The sequence below is a fragment of the Odontomachus brunneus genome, unplaced genomic scaffold (genome assembly GCF_010583005.1).
Source record: "Odontomachus brunneus isolate Ranch 3 - 2012 unplaced genomic scaffold, Obru_v1 Obru_scaffold_131, whole genome shotgun sequence".
In the NCBI taxonomy this organism is placed as follows: domain Eukaryota; kingdom Metazoa; phylum Arthropoda; class Insecta; order Hymenoptera; family Formicidae; genus Odontomachus; species Odontomachus brunneus.
In genome coordinates, this window is record NW_022639581.1 from 285,588 (window position 1) to 293,163 (window position 7,576).

The window sequence follows — 7,576 nt, forward strand, 5'->3', positions numbered from 1 at the left end:
TTTTTTTTTTTTTTTTTAAACAATTGCACCATTAGGACCCCCGTAATTTTACGTAATAACTGACACTTTATATAGTAATGCGCGTGGTGATTCGATACTTTGTACAATTCACATCCGAGGAGGAGACGCACGGATTTATGCATAACGTATATGAACATATGATAGACACACTTGTACGATTGATGCATACACGTAAATTTCTATTGTATAAAGTTCCTTGCGCATTACATGTAAACGTCATGTATGTTCCTTATTATATCTTTAATATACGATGACATTGTTCCTATTTTTGTATCGCTCATTGTGATTCGTTATGTTCCCTTCTAACAATGTCGAGATGATTTTCAAAAGAGATTTTCCTCCGGAATCGGTCCTACTACTATTGCGATCTTTTTTAAATCATCGATATAGAGCCAATTCGACGATCAATGTGCTCTTCGGATCTGCGATTCGCCCCGTGAACCTTTTCCAGATGCGACCATTCGTTATCGCGAATATGATGTGCGGTTAACGATATATTTCGCGAGAACTGTCTATGAGCAGTCGCAATTTTGAATATTGAAAAGAATCTAATGCAAGGAAAAAAATCTTCGTACGTGTAACTAAATTTCTGTTGTCCAGGGGCTCTAGACGAAAAGTTGGTTGTAGGAATAGAAAAATTCTCTTTTCTCTCTGTCACAGTCAATTTTTTTTAATTCAATAGAATTTTAACACAGACAAATGTATAGACGTGCATTCTCGGACGCGTTGACAGAGACATCGTTTCTCATCAAGTGAGTTTTCGTCTGGTTCCACTGTTCCATTACACGGACCGAAACTTTTTTTCTCGTGCACCTTCAAAATTGATCTCGCGCGAAATCGCTACGTAGCGATCAATCTCGCGAAAACGTTCACGTCGACGAGATCCGAAGTCACGCGCATTACTGTGCGTTGAAATGTAAGAAAGGAACATCGTTCTAGTTGTATAATCGTCATACATCACACGAACTACCATTCGTTGGCGCGTTCTCCCGTATGACTAACGTCAACACGTGAGCGCGACGTTGGTACGAGCTCTGCTTCGATTTCGGAATTCAGGCTCCTCGAATATTACGTACACGCAGGCACACACGTACACATTCATCGGCCACATACATATGGGACCCGCGCACACGCAATTTGGTTGGTCGCAAATCGCGCCGTTCGCACAAAACCACTCCGTGCTGGTATCCGCAAAGTGGACTCGGACGTCGTTCGCGCCGTGGCGTTTTCCACATCGGGTCGTTAACCGATTAACGCGAGTCCGCGCTCCGGAGCACCGGAGAAGAAGAAGAGGAAGAAGAAGAAGCAGAAGTTTCCACTTTCAATTTCCGCTGTACCGCGAAGTCGAGGGCCAAATTACGTTCCACAAGGGGACTTGAACTGTAGCTTAGAGAGCGCATTATGAGAACGAATGTATCACGCCCACGGGACCTTCGAATCGGACCATTCTCAAGCGGGCGGATCAAAAAAAGGAAAGTTCGTCCATTCGCTCGTCGGAGTTTACATGGAGGAGGAGGAGGAGGAGGAGGAGGACGAGTACGAGAGAGAGAAAGAAGGAAAAAGGACGAAATATATGCGTCGGCATTTCGTCACGTCCATGAATTCCGCGTTCTCCGGAGCGAAAGCATATCACGCGGAGCGGCGGGAATGCAGTTTTAATAAGCATGTACAAAGCTCATCACACGTATGCACATCACGATACACGCGCGAGTACCATTCGTCTACTTTCTTTGTCTCTCTCTCTCTCTTTCTCTCTCTTTCTTCTTCTCTCTTTCTCTCTGTCTTCTTTCTCTCCGATAATGAGGAACAGCGATCGCGCGAGACATTATCGTTATTGTTCTCTCATTCGCTCGCGCCGATTATCAGCGTAAACCTCTTCTCGCGCGACGCTCGCGTCGACATTCTTTCCCTTTTCGATCGTGTGACGAAGAAACGACGATACACGCGAGAGCGAACGTAGAGATGTGCACACACCGGGAGAGCGAGAGATACGAGTAATCGCGCACATAACTTGATGGAGAGAAAAAGGGGACATGCGCGCGCTCGAATTCACACGTACACGCGCACATATTATACATACACACACATACGCCAGATTCATACACAAATCATGAGTTAGTTAGATAAGTCACGCGTGAAGCCAGTACAGTCCCACGGCGTGAGAGTGTGAGAGAAAGTAAAAGAAAAAGGATATTTCATAAAATACATTTTGTGCGTGCGTGCGGAGAGAGAATGAGAGGGGAAGTTGAGCAACGTCGAAAAAGGAGAAAGAGAGAAAGAGAATGAAAGTGAGAGTTTGCGTTTGTGCGCGTGAGTGTGGTATATGTGTGTGTGCGCGCGCGAGAGAGAAAGAGAGTATGGTGGTAATGAATGTGTATGACTTCGACACCAGTGCGAACGAGGCGCAGTGGGTAGGATAAATGATTTATTGAAAAAATGTTGTATATTATTACGAATTATAATGATAATATTATAATTAATTAATTAATTAATTAATTATTATACCCTAATGATAATGTGAAATGAATTTAAACGACAAAAAATACACGAAATGATAAGTAATAGGCGAACAAATTTTTAATTGTTAGCGAAGCACACACGGAGCCGTTTAATTAACACACGCTACAGCCTAGGCCGAAAACTCGAGGATACATTAACAACGGCGCCGATCCGTCGACCCGTCGAACGAAGTCTTAGCGAAGTATGCGTACGTGGCAAAGTAACGCACGAGCGTGCGTGTGCGCGCGCGGAGGCGAACGTCGTAGAATTTAAAATCCTCGCCGGGAGAAAGTGCATCGCCCAGCCTCGAGCGACATGACTCGTCCTCCGTATAAGGAAAGGACGACGTATTCTCTCTCAACGATCCTCTTCGCGCGGTAAAACGTAACCGTAGCGTGCTTCGCGAAGCGAAGTCTCGACATTCCATAGTATCGAGCTAGTCACATTCGCAGGCAGGGAAGCTGTGCACGATCGTAGTAGCGTCAGCTACACGCGAATTTACGGCCCGGCTTTAACCGCGTTATTTTCATTGGACCCTTCGCTTCTTTCTATTCTTCGGAAAGAGGCGGAGGATCTCAAGTCAAGCTCGAGTCAACTAAGCTCAAACGTCGGCTGAGACCGGTCCGTGGACTTTGGAACAGACTGATTAAGTTTTAGCGACATCGTTAGATACGTTCGTTCGTTCGTTAGATATTTTATACTCGTTAGAGAGATGTATATATATATTTTTTCTTTCGGAAAGTACACAAATCGTTCCCCCGGAGTGTATGTCAATGGGAACGTCCACAGCAGTACGAATCCTAGCCGCTTGTTTCGTTCGAATAGTTGGCGATGCACTTCGAAACAGCGTTCGGAGTGGTCCGTGATGGCGAAAGAGAGAGAGAAAGAAAGAAAGAGAGGCAGGCGAGGTGTTGCGTATGCAAACTCCATCGCATCCTTGACGTTCGCTATTCGATTCGAACGAAAGCCCTACGAGAGGAATCAGAGAACATCTTGCGCGAAACTTCGCGACTGTTCGTTGCCAAGTGGTGGTGGTGGTGGTGATGGTGGTGGTGGTGGTGGTGGTGGCGGTGGTGATGGTGGTGGTGGTGATGGTGGTAGTGGTGGTAGTGATGGTTGTTGTCGTATGCATCGACTCTAGTCTGAATTATGCGCAAGAAAGAAACGGCAAACTCGCGGGACTCGGTGGAAGTATCGATCGCGACAGTCTCGGTCGCAAGTCAGACGCGTCCGGGGTCGTGCATTAATCTGTGAGGAAGCGCTTTTTGGTTCGACGAGGGCACACCGCGTTTGTTTTCCTCCATTCGTGCATCGACGAGCCGTGGGATCATACGTGTCGGCTTCTCACACGAGAAGTAACACGCGCGCGACTGTAGAGAAACGTAGAGTTAACATTCGTCTCTACGGTTCTCAGACTTGTGTTAGTAGTCGTTGCTTGAAGCTTGCCTCAGGCGAGACATCCAAGTATTAATAGTCTTTATTTGAAACTTGTCTCATGTGAGATATTTAGATGTTCACTCAGAGTTGGATTCAAGTTTTTCAGTTGAATATAAGGTAAAAGTATCAATTCTCGGACATGTAATCCTGGACATTATTATTGTTTTGGTTTTTAAATACGAATATTTAAACTTTTAACATTTAGAATGTATACGGGATATAACCGTGACTTTGTTAAAAACTTTGAGAGATGATAGAAATGATTAGAACACTTTTTATGTAGGAACTCATATCCGTACTGTTTGGGAGTTGCAAGTCTTAATGTGTGTAGTCAGGTTGCTTTTTGTAATATTGGTAAATCACAACTTTATTTTCGGAGACGATTAAGAGACATGGTAAATTATGATATTTGCTTTTGCCTACGCTTGTGTACGCCTTGATGTTGTGATATTTATAAACATTATTGTCATGCGAAAACAGAACTTTGTTTACAACTGGCATCGAACTCAAAGCCAGTACACTTTGAACATTTGCTATAATGTGTACTGACAGCAATTATAATAAGTTAATTTATATTAATTAAAAGTTCATAATGTAATAATTAAAGGTTTGGGTTATTGTCCTGCAATGTTATTTAGACTGGTTATTATACATATTAAGATTAACTCCCAAATGAAACGTTTCTGGACATGGGTTCCTATATGAAAATTATTTGCATTGAAAGTTCAAATATTCATATTTAAACCAAAACAATAAAAATATCCAGGATTAGATACATGTCTTAAATATTAGCACTTTTACCTTATGTGACATTTATATCTAAACACGATTCAAATAAAAAAACTCATCTAATTTTCAAATTAAAAATCCTCATCTAATTTAAATTTAAATATCTCATTTGAGGCGAGTTTCAAGTAACAACTATTAATATGGCCTTCAGATTTAAATCTAGAAATGGATGTAAGTTTTGAGCTGAATTGCGATTACAAATGTAATATTGTGTATATTATATAGTTCAAGTGAAACTTGAATCTAACTCTAAGAATTGTATTAATATTTGTTACTTGAAACTGTTCTCAAGCAAAATACTTAGATTTGAGTTTAGTGTCAGAATTTTCCAGTTGAATCGCGATTATATAATATCACATGTATTATATAATTCAATTGAAAAATTTGGATCTAACTCTGAATAAAAATCCGAGTATCTCACATGAGACAAGTCCCAAGTGTTAACGGCTCTTAATTCAAAACTGAGTGAGACAAGTTTTAAGTGACGGTTATTAATATAGGCTTCAGTCTTGGAATCCGTGAGCGTTTTAATGTTAATTGCATGGATTGGCTAATTACTGTCAACAGTAAAAGGACAAAATTTACTATGTAAAATTTTGAAATGTATGTTTGCGGATTCTCAAATTGCTGCACGAAGAGAACAAATATTAGTCTTCTTTCAAGCTGCAGACATTATAGTATATATTTTTCGGAAGTCGAAAATGACAATTTAGATTGTTTTGCTCGTTCGCGATCGGACGAGATAGTGAAATTTAAGTGCCGCCTTTGAAGTCGTGCTTCCTCGTTTTTGCGTAAAACGCGCGGTTACTCGTAAAGGGCTCAACAACTCCATAAAATTGTTAACGTGACTTCGTATTAATTATCACGGTCTTTGTCGCGCGATTCTTCGACCACTCGCGAGCAATCTGAGGGGTCGCTGCAATTTTGCTAATAAATCGTCTGTTTCAGTCTAACTCGGTCGAGGCCACTTTTCATTTACGCGCTGTGCGGCGTAATGCAACGTAACTTCGCTGCACTTACCACGAACGACGAAGGGCTTCCTGGTTAACGTTTCCTACTTTAGAAATCCCGCTTCTCACATTTTTTCTACCTCCCATCTCAATTTGTGAGCCGTCACGTCGGTATTCTTTATTGATTCAGCGTCGGAGACTGAATTGAAACGTGACGTTTATTTGTTAAGCACGAAAGGGTTCTCTCTGGGCTCGAGAAATCAGAATTATCTTAGTAGAATAAATATTTTCAATTTTCCAAACGTATATTATTTCTTAATCGACGAATTAGTAAGCCTAGTCAACTTCTATCAGATGCCTGCCAGTAACAGCATGACGTCACATGACGTATTATTGACGTTAGAGACGTCATTAATGCGTCATTAAAACATTATTTGATGTAATCATGTTTGTTGGGTGTATTTCGCTCATCTTATTCTTGCGCTGATCTTGCTTTATAATCGAAGCTTTTGTTCCACGGCTCGCGAGAGCGTTCGCAGCTGTTTGTCGCTTAATTACATCTTCGTGCGACTCTCTTCCGGATAGGAGAGGTTTCAAGTACATTTTGGCTCAGGGATAAGAAGTGTGTCGTATTCAAAGGTGTTACCTGCGACTGAACAGCTGAATGAATATCGTTTACTGACACTTACCCCTCGTCGACGATCTGCGTCGGTGTCGCGCAATGCGATGCGAATCGTAAGACTGATCCACGCAGTATCAAAGTTCCTTGTTAGCGCGCTTTAGAGATCGGAAAACACCCGTCGATCGACACCCTCGGGCTACGTGCTTCTTTCTCGCTTGCTCGACTCAAAAAAATGTTTTGCTGGTCCAGCAGCATTCTAGCAGTATCTGCAAGTGAATTTAAGTAGATCTTTTGTTTTTGGTTGCTAGTCTTTTTTATCTACTACACAGTAAATTCTTACAAGAAGTGTGCTTGGCCCTAATCTGGATGAGCGTCACGGAGAGATCTTCTCGCTAAATTTCATAAACAGTTCAGATAGAAATTTCTCGTGTCTAGATAATTTTTGCTAACCACAAGATCATTTTTTTGAATGCTCGTCGGGCATACTCGGATTTGCTCTTGATTCCTGTACAGAAAAAGCGACGGAGGATTAGTTGAGGAGAGTTGTGCGATACGCGGAGCTTCCATTCGTATCTCGTTAAACAGATTTCTACTCGAGTTTTTACCTAAGTTAATACAAGAAGAGATCGCGTGCGTGTATTTTAAGGGTTGTTCTTTTCACCAACTGAGATATCGCACCTTGCAAGAGAGAGCGCCAGCGTCCGTCTTATTCGGCTAACAGTTGCGGAAGTTGTAGGAAAAATGGCGAGCATTTCCGCGAAACGTATACTATATGAACTATATAAACTATGTGTATATGTAAAATGTATGCTAAGTGAATTATTCCGACCAATTCGTACTTTATTCATCGGAGATCGAGATTCACCGTTGAGCTCGGAGAATTTTCAGATTTTATGTAAACACGTTTTACCGTATCCTCCGATTTCCACAACTGTAGGTCGAACAAACGGACATTTGCTGCTATCTCCTTCGAAGTGTGGAACTTATACCTAACTTCACAATAGGACACTATTCGACGCGCGCGATTTTCACGTCTCTCTCTATACGAATAAAATTGCATATCACTGACCGAATCTCAGGAGAAGCGGATTAATATTAACGGAACACGACGCGCGGAAGTCAGAAATTACGTAGCCGCGAATCTAGACCGATTTGAATCTCACTTTGTTGTCGATCGTCGACGTCGTTTTACCTAAGAGAGAGAGAGAGAGAGAGAGAGAGAGAGAGAGAGAGAGAGAGAGAGAGAGAGAGAGAGAGA

The 7,576-nt window shown here is 41.9% G+C and overlaps 1 long non-coding RNA gene across 1 annotated transcript in view; it reads right to left on the reverse strand.

Annotated features, from left to right (window-relative positions):
* The window catches only part of LOC116850015, a 113,329-nt gene that overhangs the window by 105,216 nt on the left and 537 nt on the right, over nucleotides 1-7,576 (reverse strand). Inside the window, exons 2-3 of the long non-coding RNA XR_004379241.1 lie at nucleotides 6,659-6,823; nucleotides 6,386-6,584 (exon numbers count right to left, since the gene is read on the reverse strand). This is a non-coding gene — a long non-coding RNA (uncharacterized LOC116850015). The remainder of the gene's footprint in view (nucleotides 1-6,385; nucleotides 6,585-6,658; nucleotides 6,824-7,576) is intronic.